This window comes from Numida meleagris, chromosome 2 (genome assembly GCF_002078875.1).
Source record: "Numida meleagris isolate 19003 breed g44 Domestic line chromosome 2, NumMel1.0, whole genome shotgun sequence".
Classification (NCBI taxonomy): Eukaryota; Metazoa; Chordata; class Aves; order Galliformes; family Numididae; genus Numida; species Numida meleagris.
The window spans coordinates 145,405,187-145,428,142 of NC_034410.1; the positions used below are offsets into that span (position 1 = coordinate 145,405,187).

The following is a 22,956-nucleotide window of genomic DNA, read 5'->3' on the forward strand; positions in this document are numbered from 1 at the left end:
ATGGGAACTGGAGGAAAGGGTTGAAGGATCATCCCACCAAGCAACCTGAAGACCTAATTTCTGCTTCCTAACATTGTCCCACATGGTTCCTCGCAAGGCATGGAACCATTCCCATCAGAAACATTTCACAGAATCATAAAGTAGTTCAAGTCGAAAGGGACCCATAAAGGCCATCTAATCTAAGTCTCTGCAGTGAACAGGGACACCTACAGCTCCACCCGGTGCTCAGAGCCCCATCTAGCCTGACCTTCAACATCTCCAGGGATGGAGCACCCAAAACCTCTCTGGGCAACCTGTTCCAGTGCCTCATACCCTCAGTGTAAAACACTTTTTCCTCATATCGAGTCTAAATCTCCCCTCCTTTAGTTTGAAACCATTTCCATTTGTCCTATTCACAACAGCCTCTGCTAAAGAATCTGTCCCTTTCTTTATTACAGCCCCACTTTAGATACTGAAAGGCCACTATCAGGTCTCCCAGGAGCCTTCTCTTCTCCAAGCTGAACAGCCTCACCTCTCTCAGCCTGCCCTCAGGGAAGAGGTGTTCCATCCCTTGGATCATTTTGGTTGCCCTCCTCTGGACCAGCTTCAAAAGGTCCATGCCTCTCCTACACTGAGGGCTCCACTTCTGGATGCAGTACTGCAGGTGAGAGAGCAGCAAAACATTACACCACCACCCCATGATCAACCCAGAGGACCTCTCCAAAACCGAGTCACTGGACAGCAGTTTTGGGGAATTACAGCTCCTTACTCCCACAGCGGAGCGCTTGAGCATTCTTCCTCTTTACCCAGACAATGTCAAGTCATCAGGCTGACTTCCAGCAACGTGGTCTGAAAAGGAAATCTCAGTGCTATGCAAAGTTGTGATAGAATACAATTATCTTCATCACACCAAAGTGCAGGACAGCTGGTAGGGAAGAGAAACCACTGCTCTACCCAGTTGAAATAGGAGAAACATATCTTGCAGTATTAAAAAAACAAAATAGAACACAAACTCAAAAACTACAAAACCTACAAGGTAAATAATTCTTTCGGGCAACAAACTGTGCCAATATTCTGTGTGAATTTAAGTTGAAGGTTCACAGTTTAATCAGTACCATGGGGAAAAAAAATAATCGGAAATGCTGAGGTCAGAAGTACACAGATTATCTTGAGTAAATGAAATAGGTTTCTCAGTAAGGGAGTTTTATTTGAAATAAAAAAAATTCACTGCAGTTTGTCCACTGTCCAGTAAGGGGAGTCGGTGCCTAGAGCTTCTAGTCAACCGCGCATATGCAGTTTTGGGTAGAGAAAATACAAATAAACAATTCTGAGGCACTGACATTTAGACCACGCTGCTAGTTGCCAGAAGATGAGAGAGGCAGATAGACATATTCAGAAAACCCACTAAGCCAAAGGGCTGGAAAAGGGAGAGGAACGAAGAGCTAATATAGTAGAAGAAAGGCGTGGGTTTTTCTTGGAAATGGGTCTTCATCTCCGTGTGAGGCTTTATGGAGAGTATGTGAAGGTCATCCATCTGGAAGCAGAAAGGCAAAGGGCAAATGATATCCTAAGCTCCACCTTGATTTGATAAGAAGAGAGAAATCTCAAGGCATTTCTGAATATGATACTCTTGTGGCAGCACAGAATCACAGAACAGATGAGGCTGGCATGGATCGCCTGGGATCATTCAAGTCCAGTTCCTCTGGTAGCCTCGAGGAGACATGGAGGAGGGTATCACATGCCTCGGAGAAGACGGTGGAGGATCAGCAAGAGGTAATCAGACTATTCGCCAAATCCCATTGCTAGAAACATAAATGGGGAAAAATAACACAAAAAGCAGTGCTCAAGCCCTCTTGCAAGGAGTGGGATTTAATAATATCATATGGTATCTAAAAGAAAATGTCAGCAGTAGGAACTCATTAAGCATTGTATGGGGAAAAGCAGCAAATTCACTACAGCATGTACACCCATGCTGAGATCATCAAGGGAAACCAGGCTGCCACTAGCTATGGCATCGTGGAGAGGAACCCTCAAATGCTTATGTTCCTCTTTGCAGTTAATCTCATTAACCTTGTATTTACTCTGTTGTTGGTGATTACTCAGGACACTAATAGGCATACTTTTTCCACACTGTTTACTCAACATTACAAAGCTGTATATGAAACGGGGCTGGAACAAGCCAATTCTCCCCATGCTATGGAAAACAGAGGTAAAGAAAATCCTTGTTACAGAGATTTGTTGCAAAGATCACGATTTCCTGAGGAAGAATTAAGTGCAAAATATCCAAGTGATTCAGAAAAAAAAAAAAAATCTTTCTTTATATTTTCCCTCATTTCTGAAGTGTTTTATGGAGGAGGAACTGACACACACACCAAAAATTCCCAAGAAGAGATTGATGCCCTACTATTAGGCTGGAGTAGGTGAAATAACTGTTCTAGCTATGATACAAATTACCACAACGGTACTCCATGTGGGAAAAACAGATGTAGTTTAAGGAAACTACTTCTGCTGCTAAAAACTCTAAAGGTTTTACAAATACAGCCTGTTACGTCCTGAAAAATGAAACTCTCACTGCCCATCTGTTCCTAGCAGTGAGCATCTATTAGCACTCGCTTGGGCCAGAAAGCCAACTCAAAGTCAGCGAATGCGTGATGAGTGCCATCCCAGAGCTTAATGAAGCAGCCAAGTCAGACAAGATCAGCCAAGAAGGGAGGGAAGAAGCTGGATGGAGATTTTTTTTCTCTCCAGTATCAACCTATCAAACCAAGGAAATTATTCCAGAAGCATAAGATACCATCCAGAAGTGAATGTCTCCTGAGCCTACTATTCTAACCTATTCCAGAGTCTGGGTCAACAAAATACAGCACCACTGCCAACAAGTTCAGCAGATATGCAGGAAAACAACCAAACAAAACCATCTGAAACAGCAAGGGTTGTCACCGAAAGAAAACAACAGATAACTCACCCACGCTTCTATTCCCCTGAGATGTGGAGCCACAGGTTTGGCACAAGGCAGCAGCAGGACAACAGACCAAAGACTTTTCTCAGTGGCTTCTCTGTGTAGGGAAAAGGAAGAAGTGAAAATCAGAAGGGAAAACACATACAGGCTTCTATCTGCTCCATTTCCCACAGCATGAAGTCAAGTATTCCCAAGACCAAGGGTTTTAGCTACGTCTTTAGATTCAAACTCTGCTTCAGGGCCTTCACAGCCCGTGAATTTGTTAAAAAACGACAACAAAAACCTTGAAACATTACATTTTGGTCTATACAATCTTTCTGATAATGATGTAACATGAATACTAAAAAAAAAAAAAGAAAAAAGAAAGAAAAAAGAGGAAGGGGGAAAATAAAAAACCAACCACTCTTTCACCTCAGTTTCAGAACACCATAACATCTAGTGAGATGCAGCTGGAAACATTCTGCAATTTGTGATTTCACATAATCATAGACACATTAAGGCTGGAAAAGACCTTTACGAATATCTAGTCCAACCATTAACACATTACCACCATAGCCACTAAACCATGTTCCACAAATAATGTTGTTTCCCTGCTTAGTGATCTCATACTTCATATTCTATCTTCAGCAGATAAACAGGATACATTGGCATTTTACCCACATTTTATGCTACAAAAACAAAAGGCCATGCAACTAATGGGATTGATGAGCTGCCATCCCTGCTGGGACAGCGAACACTGGAAGACACTGAGGAACAAAACCCACACCAAGACAGCAGAACAGAAAGCTATACAGAGGTCTCATACACTCCAGATAATCTGTTATAAAGCAAAGTTCGTAGAAAAATCATTTACAAACACTTACTTTAGAGAAAGAACTATTACTTCTAGGAAGATTATGAATGTAAGTCTATGCATACATCCATGTGTACAGAGCAAGAGACGGGGATTGCATCCACATAGACAAATACACAGCTGGTATTTTATAACAGCATCCATAAAGATCTCATTGCTCTTTTAATCGCTCTAGTGACTTTGTTTTTGTCTCAAATTCAAAGGAATTTGACATGTTTTAATGCAATTCCTTATGCGTAAAGAAAAAAAAGAAGCTTCATGCACCCTGTAGTGTGTTTTGTCTTTATTGGTTCATAGAATTGTAGACTATTCTGAGTTGGAAGGAAATCGCATAAGGATAACTAAGCCCAATTCCTGGCTCCACAGGACCACCCAAAATTCAGACCATGTGTTGGATGGTAAAATGACTGCTTGAACAGTGAAACACAAAAGAAATACAAAGACAATGCATGACCAGGAGAATACTTCTAAACAGATGAAACTAACAACACTCTTTATAAACTATTTCAGAAGGGATGTGTTTAGGCAACTCGGGTAGAGGAACTTTTATTCTATGTGAAGTTAAATAGACAGAAATATTATTTTTATTGTATTATAATGTAATAAAAATTATTAAACAGTAGTTATTCCTCCAGGTAAATGTGTTTAATTTAACTGCTGATATCTGGCTGGTTGGTTAGTTTGGAGTACCACTATGTAGAACTCAGGCTTCCAGACCCATGACAGCCTTCTAATCCCTCCTTGTTACAGGATGGTGGAGAAAGTCAAACCACACAGGTTGCCACGAACAGCAGCAAAGGATGCTGAAAGGAGCTCCCTGCTTTGAGATTCCTTACTCTTAGAAGAGCTACACAATTACTGTTTCCTGTTCTTTGACAAACTACTTCAAGACCCTTAAAAGCCAACAGAAGAAGCTCCAATGCATTTTATATATATATATATATATATAATTTAAAATAGAATATCTTGAGCCAGCTTTTGAAGACTGAGTAAATAAATAAGACCTTTACAATCTATGATGGTTGCTCAGCAACACCTTGTCAAGCTACATCACACCATACTTCTTCCTCGTTATTTCCCTGGCCAAAGGTCAAATATCATCTTTCCAAGAGAAAAAGCAATGAAACTCCCAAATCCAGCTATCTCAGGAATAACCCAAGGCTTCATTCAGGGAACCTCAAGACACACTGCAATTTCTCACGGATGCTGACTTCACTCTTTGTAATAACAGTATCATGACATGTAAGAAGCTGTGGATGCCCCACCCTTGGAGGTGTTCAAGGCCAGGATAGATGGGGCCCTGGGCAATCTGATCTAGTGCCTGACTTAGTGGCTGGCAGCCCCACCCGCAGCAGGGAGCTGCAACTGAACAATCTTTGAGGTCCCTTCCAACCCAAGCCATTCTATGATTCTATGAAGCACTGTTTCATAGAGATGTCAGATTCCTTTGCATAAATCCATCTTCTCCTGTAACATATCTGAGAAACCATCAATATGAGTTACCACTGCCTTCTGCCTCACATCTCCGTATCTTCCATATGCTACCATGCTCCTATAATTCATAAAAAGAGCCAAGCTGATCAAATTATAGACAGCAATGCTGGCAGCCACAGTTATCTATTTTAATCTGATCAATTACTTCTTCCTCTTTATAAAATAGTTTAGCATTCACATGATTTTATTGCAACTTGAAGTAAGGAAAATTGTCAGAAATCTTGCCTCTAGCAACTTTGCATGGAGCAATCTTGTTCTGCATGAAGACAGTATTACTTGTCCTGCACCAAAAAGCCAGGATGTTCTCAGCTCCTAACGTTAGATTTCATCAACTTCACATAGAGTAGAGTCAAGTTTTGTTTACTGATTTTATTTCCAGAAGCAATTGAAAATTTTCATAGAATCATAGAATATCCCAAATTGGAAGGGACCCATAAGGATCATTAAGTCCAACTCCTAGCTCCATACAGGACCACCCAAAACTCACACCCCACATCTGAGAGCATTCTCTGGGCTGAGCAAACCAAGGGACCTCAACCACTCCTCATATGTCTTGCTCTCCTGACCCTTAACCATCTTCATAGTCCTCCACTGGATGCTCTCCAATAGTTTTATGTCCTTCTTACATTGACGTACCCAAAACTGTACACATTTAATCGTCCAGAACAAGCAAAGCCATCCCACATCCCATCTTCCCAAGGAGAGATTCAAGCTCCTCCATGCAGAAAACTGCCTTCTTCCCTTGGTGGCCCATTACAGAACTATCAACATGATGCCCATCTCTTGGAGTTGCCTTGGGCACACAGCCAAAGAAGAATGAAAACTGAGCTTGAAATTATCAGTATGTACTACGTCATGTATGTGGCTTCTCTGCTGAATACTGATCCATCTTCTCCTTACCTCATCTTTCCACCTTCCCATCCTACATATCCCACATATCCGTCGTCCTCTCTGACTACTGTCATAGAATCATGGAATTTTTTGAGTTGGAAAGGACTCTAAAAGGTCACATAGTCCACTCCTCGGTAGTGAACTGGGATACCTACAGCTACATAAGTTTACTCAAAGCCTGATCCAGCCTAACCTTGAATGTCTCCAAGGACAGAGCATCCATCATCTCTCTGAGCAATCTGTTCCAGTGCCTTTTGTTAGGAGATTGCTCCTTAGAGGTCTCACATTGGGCTGGGCACTGCAGAAGAACACGAGAGGGACATAAACTTTGGCTGGCATCAGAAGGAACAACACTGTTGTACGGAGGAACTAATGACAACTCTGCCTACCTGAGCTTTTTTTTTAAGCCATCATGTATATAACTCACATGATGTTAGTACAGGAATATCATGGTAAAGAACTGGAATGTAAGGGGCGGGTTTTCCCTGTTTCTATGGTTATAAGCAATTTTAATGACCAACCTAAATAAAAAACCTGGAAAAGAGAGAAAGTAGGAAGGAGTGAGGTAGGCGTATAATTTTGATTGACAAGGCATAGCATAACTAGTTAAGACCTGTCAAATGTCTGCTTAAGATCACAAATCCTCAGCACATTGTATGGCAGACAGAATTAGCCTAAATGCACAGCTTTACAAAAATGTTTCCTACCCAGCAAGATCACAGTTCATGATTTCAGTTTCCCCTCACTGAGCATCTGATACAACAAATACCAAGGAAGTCAGAGTACAGACAAAAAAAATACATATCATTTTTACCATTTGTGAGATTTTCAAGCGCTACCATACTATGACAGCTTAACTTCTTTTCCTGGCCAAAAAAATATCATAGAATCACAGGATGACTTCAGTTGGATGGGACCTTCAAGATCATCTAAAGATGGAATTAAATCCAGCTGGTGACTGGTCACAAGTGATGCTCCCCAGGGTCAGTACTGGGGCCTGTCCTGGTCAATATCTTCATTGATGACCTGGATGAGGACACTGAGCATACTCTCAATAAGTTTGCAGATGACACCCAGTTGGCAGGAATTGTCAATGTGCCTGGCAGTAGGAAGAACCTTCAGACGGATCTGGACAGGCTGGATTGATGCGCTGAGGATGAAGTTCAACAAGACCAAGTGCCGGGTCTTGCACTTTGGCCACAACAGCCCCAGGCAATGCTACAGGCTTGGGGGAAGAGCGGCTGGAAGTCTATGTGAAAGGATCCAAAGGTGTCAGATGACAGCCGGCTGATCGTGAATCAGCAGTGTGCCCAGGTGCCCAAGAAGGCCAATGGCATCCTGGCTTGTATCAGAAGTAGTGATGCCAGCAGGAGCAGGGAAGAGATCATCCATCTGTACTCAGCCCTGGTGAGGCTGCACCTCGAGTGCTGCATTCAGTTCCGGGCCCCTCACTGCTAGAAGGACATTGAGGCCTTGGAGTGTGTCCAGAGAAGGGCAACAAAACTGCTGAGGGGTCTGGAGTACAAGTCTTATGAAGAGCGGCTGAGGGAACTGGGATTGTTCAGTCTGGAGAAGAGGAGGCTCAGGGGAGACCTCATCACTCTCTACAACTGACTGAATGAAGGCTGTGGTGAGGTGGGAGCTGATCTCTTCTGCCATGTAACTAGTGATAAGACTAGAGGGAATGGCCCCAAGTTGTGCCAGGGGAGATTGAGGTTGGATGCTAGGAAACAATTCTTCTCCAAGAGAGTGGTCAGGTGCTGGAATGGGCTGCCCAGGGAGGTGGTGGCATCCTGGAGGAGTTCAAGAAACGTTTAGATGTTGTACTGAAGAACATGGTTCAGTAGAAGATGTTGGTGATAGGTGGACGGTTGGACTGGATGATTCTGGAGGTCCTTTCCAGCCTTGATGATTCTGGAATTCTCTGATTCTATGATCTAGTTTCAACTCCTCTGCCATATACAGAAAATGGTCAATATTCCCAAAGTGTTAGCTACTAAAAACTACTTGAAAGATATTGTCAACTACATCACTTCAGGATCACATTAAATGGTGCATAAACACAGAGTAAGACAATTTCTGCCTTAAAGATCTAAAACTAGGAGACTGAATGCACATGGAGTTGCACATAGATTGGAAGAGAAGTATCAGGAAACGCAGAGGCAATCTTGCTTAGCAAGACCAACAGAAACAGCAATATAACATGCTGCTGCATGGTTCCCTGTGGGTATCTCAGCAAAAGAACAAGATCTGGGGAAAATTAAGGGCAGCCCTACAACCACTCACTGGTGATGTATCAAGAGGGAAGAGTAATGAAGCAATAAAGAGACATGGAGCATTCCAAAGTAAGAAAAAGACAAACAATCACGGAATGAAACCAGGTATAAGGCAGCGCATGAAGGGCTCTGGAAGATGAAGCCAACTCATGTTTAATGGCACTAAGATGCAACAAAGGACTGGCACAAAGAAGACCCAAGGCTCCCATGGACAAAGCTAGAAATGTATTTTGTCTTTTACTTACCCAACACTGCTGAGATGCAAGCAGGACACAGTGATCTTCAGCTATGTATTCATGAAAGCACTTTACAGATCACTACTTTCTAAGTTTCTATGTGTTTTCTTTTAATGTCTTAGAACACTCTGCTATTTTATCAAATGCTGTTTCATTTTTAAAAAGGGGAAAAATAAGCAGATAGGATGGGGTTACGAAGAAGGGAAGTCAACAGCTCCTGAGATGCCTGCCAACAGGAACAGCACAAACCATAAAGTTCTGGCAGAGAACAACCTCAAAATTTGATATTTAAAACTCTTATGGTGTTGGAATATATAATTAAAGTAAAAGGATGCAAGTGAACTATGAGCTGATCAACAAAAATTTGTATCAAAGTCAAGAGAACGTTCCCACAAAGTCTCAGCCACCTGGTTCTTCAACAGTACATGACAGGAAAAAAAATCTACTTATATTTCCACTGAAGTTTATCCTTCTCTAGGCTCTGCAACATACAGATTTGTATAATTTTAGACAGTTACAAACTGAGACACACCATAAAGAACTTGCCCTGTTTACTGCCTTTTTTCCAATCCTAGAGAAACATATTTATTGTGATACAAGCAAATGACCAACAACATCCAGTCTTTACAACAGAAGAATCCTAGAATCGTTAAGACCGGAAAAAACCTCTAAGACCACCTAGTCCAACCATCAACTCATCACCACTATGCCCACTAAACCACGTCCCGCCATGCCACATCTACACATTTCCAGGGACGATGACTCCACCACTTCCTTGGGCAGCCTGTTCCAGTGCCTCACCACTCTTTCAGAGAAGAAAGAATCCCAGTTCCCTCAGCCGTTCCTCATACAGCTGAACACAGTACTCAAGGCGTGGCCCCACCAGCGTCAAGTACGTAGGGACAATCACCTCCTTGCTTCTGCTGACTGCACTATTGCCGATATGAGACAGGATACCACTCATTGGTCTTTTTGGCCACCTGGGCACACTGCTCACTCATGATCAGCCAGCCGACATCTAACACCCCGAGATCCTTCTGCATAAACTTCCAGCCACTCTGACCCAAGTCTGCAGCATTGCATGGGGTTGCTGTGACCAAAGTTCAGGACCGTGCACTTGGTCTTGCTGTACCTCATAAAACTGGCCTGAGTCCATCAATCTAGCCTGTCCAAATCCCTCTGCAGGGCCTTCCTATCCTCATGCAGATCAACACTTCCTCCCAGCTTGGTGTCACCTGCAAGCTTACTGAGGGTGCACTCAATTCCTCAAACATCTACAAATTAGCATTCCTGGACAAACACAGCATTTTACATTTTACATTTACTCCTCAAGAACTGGAATAAACAGAGGGCTCAAATTCTTTTTCTGCCTCATTGTCTTAATAGGGCAAGTCCATTGAACTGTCTCTTACAACTTCTAGTTTGCAAGGGAACAAACTAAAACTATATGAAATGTATTCACTCTGTATTTCTACCGTAAGCAAGCAAAGTAGCATTCACATATTGACTCATCTCTTGCTAGCAGTATCTAGAAAGTCATACAAAACTCGACAGAATTGGACACTAAATCATCAATTTCAACTGAAAATTCTAGCTCAACTCTTCAGAAAACAACCAAGACTGCTCAAACATTAACTTCCAAATGTTATGCAAGGAAGACAGCCAAGCTACAAGTCACATCCTCCCAATACTTTGCTGGACATGTTGGCTTCACTCAAGTACAACCATACATTCCTTCAAACCATCATGGGCTGCAAGACCAACACTCACCTAAGCACATGTTACTCAAGTCACAGAGAAATTACATGCAAGGGAAAAAAAGGAATGTAGATACAACCCTCCTAACCAGTGGCTGTGGACACTGTGACACTCCAAAGGCAAAAATATTTAGTCAACTGTCCAGGAAATATATCATGAATTCAACCCATAAACAGTGCACAAGCTGCCGGAGCTCAGCAACCATCTGGATAACACTCCCAGACACGGGTCTGAATTTTGGGTGGTCCTATGAAGAGCCAGGAGTTGGACTCCATGATCCTTGTGGATCCCTTTCAACTCGGGATATTCCATGTGTCTATGACCTTTTGGCTACTGATTCCAAGGCATGGAATAGTTGCTCTTTACATCCTCCCTCACCACTCCCTGTCCATACATTCACACAGTATTTGCATGACCTACCCCCATCACCACACAGTTGCCCAGCTATGAATATAGCCCAGCTTGGTTCAAATACAGCTGAGAAAAAACAAGAAATGGTACCTGACTCGTGCTGATGGGCACAGGACGAGCTTGGACAGTCATGGATTGAGAACCACAAAACCATTGTTTTAAAACTTCTAGTTTGCAGACATCACAGTATCCTTTCCAGTAGCGTCACCATGAACACAGTAATCAGGAAAATAAAATAAAAATATATATATTTTACCCAATGTTCCTCACTGAGAAGTTTCAAACAGCCAAGTTATCTGTCACAGAGTTAAAGACAAAAGTCAAAGCAGCACTTAAGCAGTTGGTTTAAGCTAATTTGCTATCAGATAATATCTACAAATCTCACAATCCATCTCTGCAGCCATTGGAGCCAATTCTTCCCTGGAGAGTGCCCAGGAATCACTTACAAATGAAACACAACTGAATTTACTGCTTCTGCAACCTTGGAAATTCAAGTTACAGAGGTGACGTTACATTTTGTTTCGCCAGCACTAATCTATTACCTTTTTAAAGGTGCACACGTTTCACCCCGTTGGCTTCCAACACTGAATTCCTGGCCTTACTAAGATTCAGAATAAATGAGAGGAGTATGCCCTCTGGGTGAAATCCCTAGCTGCAATCTGTATTCAAAACACACTGCTCCAGAGCTTTGCGTGCATTGCCAAGCTCGCCTTGAGGTTTGCTCTTGAGATGGCAATTTGCATATCAACGTTTTGCTGCAAAGATTACCCAATGTCCCTGCTATTATTTTAATACTCAGCTGTAGGCGGACCCTCAAGGAGCGCACAGAAGCACACACTAAAAATACCCGCCTTCCCCACCAGCTCCACACATGACCACAGCTAACACTGGCTCAGATGCATAGCAAGAGCAATGGTATCCATCCACCTTTTGAGGATACACTTGGAAGAACTAACGTGCTCAATAAAACATGCTGAAAACCAGACAGCACCTCTATCTGGATGGAGGATGAATGCGCACAGCAGCTGCAGGAGGAGGACTGCAGGTGGAGCTGGCTTTGCAACCACAGAGATCAGAAGATGCTTATCTGAGCACAGGACATACTTGGGAAAACAAATTGAGAGGTAATAAAGGAGAGCAGGCGAGGGAGGCATCACCGGGGATGTGAATTTAAGATGACTCTGAAAAGCGGAAAGGAAAGAAAGCCGTGCCCAGAATACGAGCAGTGCTGGCTGAACGTGAGCACTGCCTGATTCATGCCCCAAAAGGGAGTTCCTGGTCCCTGCTGGCAGTACTGCACTGATGAAAGCAGGCAAAAAACAACAACTGAAGGTTTTTCTATGTCCTCCTCCTGCTTGCCCAGCAAAGCCCAGGCTCAGAGGTAGTAATTATTTTTGGCAAGGCATAAACAGGTCCAGGCAATGAAACCGAACAACTGAGTTATTTACGAGATGCACATCTGAGCCCAGCTACCACATGAGCAAGTCCAAGGTCACCCCCGTCTGCTTATGACAGCAACTTCTCAAACCAGTGTGAAGATGGCAGGCAAAATAACCAGCATCAGTCAGACCACGAAGGTAAGGAATGGAAATGCACACAGCGTAACACCAGAAAACCTTGCCTCAATCAACCACGTGGGCTTTGAGATGAGGTTCGTTGAGCCTTTAAATGACAGTGAAGGTCACCTGCCTCTGGACCACATGAGCAGTGGAGGAAGGACATCACCTGAGGTAGGAGAAGATATCAGAGGAACTCCACCTCCACATAAAGGATGAAACTCATCCATCACCTTATCCTGAAAGCTACCAACTATTTCCAAGGAGTCAATTACCATCCCAACCCATGAAGCAACAGAGGTTTCAAGAAGAAACTTGCTTTCAAAAAGCTTGGCTTTGTACTCACATTCACCTTTCTGCCAGCAGAGGAGAGCAGCAAATGCTGAGCCCTCCCACCCAAGGGGAAGTTGCATCCCAACAAGTGAGCATATCAACTCACAAATTAACCACTGAGGAAAAGGCAAAAGCTCCTTCTGTCTTACATGGGCAACAGGGATTGGAGAAGTCAAGAGGTGCAAGGAATCACAGAATCATAGAATGGTCTGGGTTGAAAAGGACCTCAAAAGATCATCGAGTCTCAACCCCCCTGCTAAGTGCAGCATCACCAACCACTAGACCAGGCTGCCCAGAGCCACGTCCAGCCTGGCCTTGAATACCTCCAGGGACAGGGCATCCACAACCCCCCTGGGCAACCTGTTCCAGTGCGTCACCACCCTCTGAGTGAAAAAATTCCTCCTAATATCTAACCTAAACCTCCCCGTCTCAGCTTAAAACCATTCCCCCTTGTCCTATCACTATCCACCCTCATGAACAATCGTTCCCCCTCCTGTTTATACGCTCCCTTCAAGTATTGGAAGGCCACAATTAGGCCTCCCTGGAGCCTTCTCTTCTCCAAACTAAACAAGCCCAATTCCCTCAACCTTTCCTCATAGGAGAGGTGCTCCAGCCCTCTGATCATCATAGAGGCCCTCCTCTGAACTCATTCCAAGAGCTTCACATCTTTCTTGTGCTGCGGCCCCAGGCCTGGACATAGTACTCCAGATGGGGCCTCACAAGAGCCAAGTAGAGGGGGACAATCACCTCCCTCTCCCTGCTGGCCACTCCTCTTTTAATGCAGCCCAGAACACAGTTGGCCTTCCGGGCTGCCAGAGCACACTGCTGGCTCACGTCCAGCTTCTCATCCACCAGGACTCCCAAGTCCCTCTCCGCAGGGCTGCTCTCGAGGACTTCTTCCCCCAGTCTCTATAAATACCTGGGATTGCCCCGGCCCAAGTGCAGCACCCTGCATTTGGCCTTGTTAAACCTCATTAGGTTCTCGTGGGCCCACTTCTCCAGCCTGTCCAGGTCCTTCTGGATGGCTTTCCTTCCCTCCAATGTATCGACTGTGCCGCTCAGCTTGGTGTCATCTGCAAACTTGCTGAGGGTGCACTCGATTCCATCGTCTACGTCATTGATGAAGATGCTGAAGAGCACCGGTCCCAAGACTGAGCCTTGGGGGACACCACTCGTGACCGGCCTCCATCATGACATAGAACCAGAAGTCAAGTAAGTCAAGGAGAGGAGGACCTCCAGGCTGCTTTCTGCACCCCATCCTGGAGATATTCAAGGTCAGGCTGGACAGGGCTCTGAACCATAGGTGTGTTGGAATTGGACCAGATGATCTTTAAAGATCCCTTCCAACTCAAAACAATTCTATAATTTATGCTCTGTGTTCAAATACCTCACAAAAATGATCCAGACGAGCAGCCTCGTTTCCAATCCCGGGATTATACTAAATTCTTATCAAAAGAGAGGGACCAGTGCAACTGGACCATGAGAGAATTCAAAGTCTGTAACCTGGGGGCCCATGAGATACCTCTATGCACAAAAGGAAACAAGCACGCACAAAGCAGGACAAATGTACATCTCAGAATAATATGCAAAGCAAAAAAGGAAAAAAGCAACTTCCACACACATAGAAGAGGATCTTTATAATTACACTGCCAGTATTTCCATGAGCTGAAAAAAAAAAGTTGAAATCTTTCCCATCGCTCCATGTTTGAGGCAAAGGAGAATAAATCCATCCACTCAGAGCTCTAGCAATGATAATCAGGGAGATATTACACTATCTATAAAGGGACTGTCAATCTGCTTTTTGGATTCAATAGTGCATCTGTCACAGCATCCCATTTTACTGTAATCTCACAGCACTGTTTACACCACTCGCTAAGATGCATTTCCAAGGGGACCAGTTTTGGCACTTTGCTAGGATAGAAAGCCATTAAATTTTTAGAAAAATGACCCATATCTAGTAAACTTTCCTGCTGTGCATGGTCAGTGCTTAAAAGGTCTTTTCAAAGTGCACAGTCGCGCTCTAAAACAAATATGTCCAAAAGCTTAGGACAGCATTTCCAGAACTTTGACGCCCACATTTTGTCACCTACTTGCATGTTCAGGCACTTGCAGTTAAAGGAAGATAAAGGTCCGTAACACTGAGAAACTGAGCCACTAACACGCAGTGGCTTCAACACAACTTTAAGTTCTATAGTTGTTTCAATCTCTTCTTAATTGATCATTAGTAAGAATGTTCTTAGTAAAAGAATGTAATTTTTCTCCGTCACTGGATATCCAAATAGCTTTACAACCTGCATGAGACTGTACCTAAGAGGATGGTGAGCATTAAAAAGTTAGGCATGCATCCCTTGATCACAGGTAGGCTTATTTACTATGGGCTGATCCTGACTGCATCGACCCGCTGACGGGGCCATAGGGACCAACAGCATGGTGTTCCACTCCCCAGCAAACAAAAACACACACAGTACATTTACATATGAGAAATATATATATTATTTAATTATCACAGAATCATTGAGGTTGGAAAAGAGCAATAAGATCATCTAGCCCAACCATCCATCTACCACCAATACTGCCCACTAAACCATGTCCCTAAGTATTATATGTATCCTCTCCTTAAACACCTCCAGGGAGGATGATTCCACCACCTCCCTGGGCAAACTGTTACATAGCAGTTTCTATAATATATACTTATATATACTTAATTTCTCCTATTAATTCTCTGAACACCTGCTCATGGTCAGTGCCTGCAGCAGGATGTTTGATGGGACTAATGTTGAGGTCTCATCACCAGCAACAGGCAGGTAAGAGATCTTCTGGCAATATATCAAGCAGACAGAAGACATCAAAACATTTGGGAAAGATAAATTGCACATCCGGCTCTTTAGTGGTATGGTGAAGCGTGCATAAATCAGGTATTTTAAAAGTTAAGAGGGTCTCAGGAGAGTCTAGGAAGCACACAGTGTCACAAGGGAACATAAATCAACTGCTTTATGGCAAAAAAAAAAAAAAAAAAAAAACAAAGTTCTAGGGGAGGAGGTATAGAAGGACACATTGGTATCAGCCTGGGAGTCAGCTAGTTTCTTAAGGAAAAGCATTGGCTCTGAGCACAAGTCCTCTACATCCATCCTTTACACAGTCAACAAGCTGCCTTTCAAAGTTGTTTCCTTTATGGCAAAAAAAAAAAAAAAAAAAAGGCAAAGCTGCACTAAGGATTAGCTCTTACTTCATTAGGCTTTGCAGGAAGAAATTCTTCACTGTGATGACGGTGAGGCACTGGAGCAGGTTACTCAGAGAAGCCCTGGATGCTCCAACCCTGAAACTGCTCACAGCCAGGTTGGATGGGGCTTTGGCCACCTGGTGTAGTGGGAGATGTCCTTGCCCATAACAGGGCGTTGGAACAAGATGATCTTTAAAGTCCCTTCCAATCCAACCCATTCTATGACTCCATGAACAGCGGAAAATATCCAGGTTCCAACAGAAGGATGCAGCAACATGGAAGATGTGGGGAAAAAAAAGTAAACAAACATATGTAGATAAATCTACACCTTAATGCACAGCACTACTCTCATACAATAACATGAGTATTTTCTTTTGCCAGCTGGGAATATAAAGCACAGTTCACCAGAGTTAATTTTGGGCTGTTGTAGCAATTAATGTATTTTTCTTTAATGGTTTCTTATTAATAAAGATCCACAGCAAAAAGAAGGTCATTTCACATAGTCTCTAAGCCAGCCCATAATGGTCTGAACTGCTATCTCAGTACAGAACACAGAAGAAGCAAGGTGGGGGAGTCAGTCTTTTTTTCCTCCGTACTCACAAGGAAATGGCCTCAAGTTACACCACGGGAGGCTTAGACTGGATACAAGGAAGAATTTCTTCATGGAGAGAGTTGCCAAGCACTGGGACAGGTTGGCCAGAGAAATGGTCCAGTCCCCATCCCTGGAGGTATTTAAGGGACATGTGGATATAGCACTGGCATGGTTTAGTAATAAGACTCAGCAGATCAGGCTGATGGTTCGGACTTAATCTTGAAGGTCTTTTCCAAACACAATAAATAGCAAATGAAGAAAATCAACCATGTACAGTGAGTCAACGTAGTTCAGTTGAGTTCCTGCAGCCTCATCCCGCTTCCCCATCACCAAGCTGATGCACAGCAGTGTTCCTCTCACCACAGAAGTTAGAAAAACACAGAGCATAACAAAAACTCCAAGATGGGATAAGGAGAGCCATGCTTGGTGGGAAGGGATGCTGCAAAGCATTTGGTTAATAACTCAGCTTCAATGGACTTGCAGTTATCTACAGTTAGTTGTGGCCACTGCTCATATTGATAAAAAAGTCCTCTTTTTTTGCTGCTAATGTGTTTTCTGAACAAATTATTCACGCTGAAAATTTCAATGCTCTTTATCTGCTGACAACTACATTCAAGGAGGAAATCTGGATGTTATGTGGCGTTCCCTGAATAACACTGGGGAGGGAAAATTGCTCACTCACACTGAAAATGCTTCCTTTCAAAAAAAACTCTATCATCTCCAACCTCTAGCAACACCACTCACAGCAGCTTTTCTACATACCAACACTTTCCCCCTCCATGAAAGTCTCAGATGATGCTTTGTACCGAACAGACAGCAAACTGCCCACACTTCCCTACAGCAAGTTTTACCCAAGCTTGAAGCCACCATTGCATTGCTTGCAAGCCTAGTGAGACAGTACCTTGTGTTCTCCAAATAGAACCAAAAAACTGCTTTTTCCTCCTAATTTGAGGGCACGTGAGCGCCACTGAATGCTGACTGTGGTCACAGTCATGAGCTATCGCATGCAAGTGGTAAATAAAAAGGGCTTTCTGGGAGGAAAAAAAGAAAAAAAGAAAGCTAAACAGCATTCGTGGCTTTATATATAGACTCTACCACACAGCTCCTCATCAAGTTGTTCAATTTTTTTCTTTCCAAAGCATCTATGAACAAGTTAGGGAGTTCCTTCATATCATATCTGAGTCTCTTGTCATTTCATATTGCAAACAGAAGTCTATGCAAAACAGGTTAACCCAGCCAGTTTCCTTTAAAAGGTAAGATACAGGGATGTAAGTTCTTCACAACCTTTTGCTTGCCAGCATTTGCAAGACGAGCAGAAAAATAGAGCAGGATTCCCATTTTGACCATATTCCTTTGGCAGAAACGCAGTGCATTATTAAAAAACACAAATAACCTTTCTGACAGCAAAACAGCATGTGCTTCCAGCCAGAGCTGCAGTATCAATTTCATACACAGTTCCATGGGCACTCAACATCAAGCAATGGGCACGAGCATCCTTCATCCCTGTAACATCTAACACCGCTGTTGCCAGCACCAACGCATGTGTCTAGCCAGATTTTGAGGAAATGCATGAGTCAAAAAGTAGGCTGCAAAAAAGATGCAGTTTGAAGGACTGAGGATGCTGCCTGAGGAGAAGCACTGCAATCTTAAGCTAGCAAGCACCAGAGCTTCAGTACACTGCAGTGCTTCATTTTGTGAATTAAGCTCATGTTTAAATATCTGGATGAAATTTGAGTGCCACCAGAGGCACATGCATCTGCTTTGCAAGATACACAGACCACATGGAAGGACTCAGTCTTCTGATCATCCATGGGCCTCATCCATCCATCCATGGACCCCATCCAACCACGAGGTCTCAAGCACAGCATCAGACATGGACACACAGGTCCCTTCTGCTGTTAGCAGCTTCATCTTGATGATTCCAACCCTATGCAAAACACATACAAAGGCTCCTCCTGCCCTCAGGTGTCACAGATTTACACTATTACTCACGCTGACAGCAACCCCAGAAGATGCCTCAAAAGCCAAGCAAAAGCCATCTGCCCACTCAATCTAGTGGAAGTGAAGAAAGGAAGACAAAAACAGCAAAAGTAAATTAGTTTTCTTAAAGTTCTTTCAATTTTCATAGAGCAGAATGCATTTATGGCACAGGCAGGGACTCAAAAGCATTTATTTTTATCTTGATATTATTTACCCTTTCCCATTTGCTATTTAAATATCCCTGAACTCCCAGAAGAATCAGCAATTCAAAATACCATTTGATATATATTTATAAGCAAGGGGAAGGATAGACTCATTCATTTACAGCTTGCCTCCTCTTTGCTTTTTTTTTTTTTTTTTAAATTAGATTTTAAGTGGTGTAATATCAATGTGCAGACTTCTGAAGATACGCAAGAATGACTTCTTGCCTCAGAATACGCATCTTGCTGGCAGGGAATCATAGAATCATTAAGTTTGGAAAAGACCACTAAAATCATCTAAGTCCAACCATTAACCATCCCCACCATGCCCACTAAACTGTATCGCTCAGTTCCACATTTATACATTTCTTGAACACCTCCAGGGACCGTGACTCCATCACCCATGGTTAAGTGGGCATGGTGGCAATGGGTTGATGGTTGGACTAGATGATCTCAGTGGTCTTTCCCAACCTTAATGATTCTGTAAGTCTATATAGCCCTGTATCATTCACACACTCAACTTTCCACCCACAGATCTGGGCCATGAGCCAAGGACAGCACACAAATTTCGCTCTCACTCTCGGCATCATTTGCAATCCTTTGAGCAAAGTAAAGGCCAACACTAGGGAAGTGCCAAACACCAGATTTCCAGCATTCATCCTCAGAGCATCTCTGCAATCCCAAAGCAAGGTGCTCCAGCAACTTATCCAAGAGGAGCTGCACGGGCAGATGTCCAAACCCTCATGGTCCAGGGTCTCCACCACCCTTCATTAGAAGCAGGGAAGGGTCAGGCTGGTATGAGGAAAAAGCTCTTCACCAGAGGGCAGTGGGCATGAAACATGCTCCTCAGAGCAGTGGCCACAGACCCACGCTGTTGGATTTCAAGGAGCGCTTGGGCAACACTTTCAGACACAGGGTTTGAATTTTGGGTGGTCCTACGTGGAACCAGGAATTGGACCCAGTGATTCTTGTGCATCCCTTCCAATTTGGGATATTCTATATTTATATGATTCTGCGATATTCTAAGATGCAAGGCAAAGGCTCCACATCCAAGAAGTTTTTCCAAGCTCCTGCTCTCCTCATTTTAGACACAAATCAGCAGAAAGCAGGGAGGGAGATGTAACTGAGCAGCCAGGACTGCAGAAGATGCACAATTACATTTACACTTGAGCTCAGTGTTTCCCACATCCTGTAAAGCCACATTATCGGCGCTTGCGCTTTTTATTTTCAATTGCATCAACAGACACAGCAAAACAGCAAGGCTTGGGAGGGAGCAGAGGATGTTATTTCCCGCTCACTTGATGTCTGGAGAAAGGGAATCAGTGCGTCATCAGCACCCTGGGAATAGCCAGAGACCAACTTGGAGATGACTGGAAGAAATTTTTTTACACTAAGAGTGGTGAGGCACTGGAACAGGTTGCTCAGAGAGGTGGTGGATGGCTCACGCCTGCAGACAGTCAAGGTCAGGCTGGACAGGACTCTGCGCACCCCGATCTAGCTGTAGGTGTCCCTGTTCACTGCAGGGGAGTTGGAATAAATGACCTTTAAAGGTACCTTCCAATTCAAAAAATTCTATGATTCTGTTAGATGAATAAAGGAGAGGGAGGTAAGGGAAAAGCTTCCAAGTAAGCCCCCAGAACACGCAGCACCAGTATCTCTCCAATTCTATGCAATCCTACATTTCTACCCAGCTTGATAAGCAAAGTCTTGGGACTGCAATCCTGCAGTGCACACGTGCCATCTCCAAGTTTGCAAACAAATAAGCACATGTGTGTTCTGTGTTCCCATACATGAAGACACGGCCTGAGCTATAAATATCACAGTGCATTTAAAATACAAACAGACGAAGGTTTCTCAGTTTACGTTCCATGCATGCGAGGCAGAAGAAAAACACACTTCTAGGTTGCAAAGCCTTCTGCTTTTTTGATATGCACACAAAGACAATGAAACAGAGTTTCCCAGATGGTGTCCCGTGCATCTAGGACTAAACTCATCTTCATACATTTTAAAGTACAAACACAACAACAAAAAAGGTTCTGCAAAGTTGGCCAAGGACTACGGCAGGAGCAGTGCTTTCTCTGTTCAATGAGATTTTTGTTCCCCTACCTACATTTTCCCAAAAATATTTGTTTACAAGTCTGAGGATGACATTTCCATCCCAGCAGCTGATTCACAGCCACATGGGCTGAGAATGCAAAGAACACTCATGCCCAGAGGCTTCCTAAGACGCACTGGGTATGCACATGCCTTGGAGCCCTGCACCAGCTGAACCCACTGCTGCCACTGAAGCATTCATGCTCCTCTTGGCATACATCCCCGAGCAAGGCCAGCCCTGTCCCCAAGTTGCTTACAAATGCACAAACCCTATGCAAGACCAACAAGTCTCTAGTTTGCATGTGCATACTCTGTAGAAGATCAGCTCTTCTCCTACAGCTTGCAAACATACAAACTCCATGCTGCAGACCCTACTTTGCATATGCATGCCCCATGCAAGGCCAGTCCTGCTCCCAGGCTGCAAACACAAATAAACCCTGTGCAAAGCCAGCAAGTCTCTACTTTGCACGTGCATGCTGTATGCAAGGCCAGTCCTGTGCAAGACAGGGATGTGCAAGGCCCCGTGCAAGTCTCCAGTGCAATGCCAGCCCTGCTCTCGTCTTGCAAACACCCGAACTGCATGCCACAGACACTACTTTGGACATGCACGCCTCTGTGGAAGGCAAGTCACAGACCTTATTTTCAACACGCACACCCCATGACAAGCCACCACTCCTCCCAGCTCACAAGCATGAACATAAACCGTGTGCAAGGCCAATAAGTCTCTAGCTTGCACACGCATGCCCTGTGCAAGGCCAGCCCTGCTCCCAGCTTGCAAACACTCAAATGCTTCACAACAGACCCTACTTCGCACATGCACGCCCTGTGCAACGCCAACCAGAAACTCTACTTTGCACATGCATGCCCCCATGCAAGGCAAGCCAGAGACCTCACCTCGTGCATGCACACCTCGTGCATGCACACCCCGTGCAATGCTGGCCTTGCTCCCAGGTTACAAACACCCTCCCAAACCCCGTGCAAGGCCAACACCAGCCTGCAACTGCACATGCACACCCCTTGCAAGGCCAGCCCTGCTCGCCGCTCGCAACCACGCGCCCCTGTGCAATGCCACCCGTGTCCCACGCTGCACACCCCCAACCGGGCACGTCCTTAGGTTAACCCCCCCCCCCCGCCCCGGTGCCATCCCCGGGCCGCGCACACACACATATGCATACACATGCGTGCGTGAACGCGCGCCCCGGGGTGGGGAGGGGGCGGGGACAGTCCCGCCGCCGCGCCTGCCCTCACCTGCCGCCGCGCGCCCGCGCTGTGCCGCCGGCACCCAAACATCACGTGATCGCGGGGCGCGGGGCCCCGCCCTGACCACGTGCTCGCCTCCGCCCACCGGAGTCCTCCACCGGCCCTCCCATGGCCCCTCAGGTGCCGCAGAGGACTGCAACTCCCAGCGGGCACCGCGAGACGGCGCCACGCCTCCTTCCCCCCTCAGTGGCCAATCAGAATGCAGTGTGGCAGCCCCCCCCCTCGCCGTCCGCCCACCGTCCCTCAGTGCTTCCCGCCCTTTCTCGCTTCGGGGGATTTTCCATCAGGGCGGTGCGCTGGCGCGGTGTGTTTTCTTTCAGCTACGAGCTGGCGTTGTTCTGTCACCGTTCTCTTCTTTCCCATCTTCTTCCAGCGGCCCCCCCCCGTGATAGGGCTTCCCCTGCAGCCTCCCAGCCTACCTTAATTTTTTTTTTTTTTGCCTCAATTCCTCGATATCCCTCTCCTCTGCTGTGCTTGTTGCGCTTTCAGCATTTCAGGGATCACACTGTCCTGCCTCCTGTGTGGTTTTCCTTGCTTCTCTTTAGCCAGCTCTCCTCAGCCCTGCCATGCCTCACTAGCCGTTGTGCACCCCTGCTGTATTCATTAATTAAATCCATACTCTGAATATCTCTATATCCAGCTCAGAGGCCGTCCGTGAGGTGAATCTAACCCAAAATTCTTGCTCTGGGGCTCTTCATTCAGTGGTGTGGTTTCTTCGCAACACCTGAGGACTCGTTCCAGCACAGGATGAGCTGATTCTCGTTGAATCTCAGGCAGAAATTCCTGCTAGGGACAGCTAGGTGAACTCTGAGGATACGGCTGTGCATTCTGTAGCTATGCAGCATACAGTCAGAAACAAATAAA

At 44.7% G+C, this 22,956-nt stretch overlaps 1 protein-coding gene across 8 annotated transcripts in view; it reads right to left on the minus strand.

The window, feature by feature from the left end:
• Positions 1–22,218, minus strand: part of TSNARE1 (t-SNARE domain containing 1) — a 478,612-nt gene extending 456,394 nt beyond the window's left edge. For 4 of the 8 annotated variants that reach the window (XM_021387367.1, XM_021387368.1, XM_021387366.1 and 1 more), the window contains exons 1-2: positions 22,081–22,217; positions 2,945–3,035 (exon numbers count right to left, since the gene is read on the minus strand). The gene's annotated coding sequence lies outside the window, so the exon portion shown is untranslated. Of the gene's footprint in view, positions 1–2,944; positions 3,036–10,947; positions 11,049–11,399; positions 13,024–15,972; positions 22,003–22,080 lie in introns of those variants that run through there. The other 4 variants (XM_021387362.1, XM_021387363.1, XM_021387365.1 and 1 more) reach the window with 4 other exon arrangements.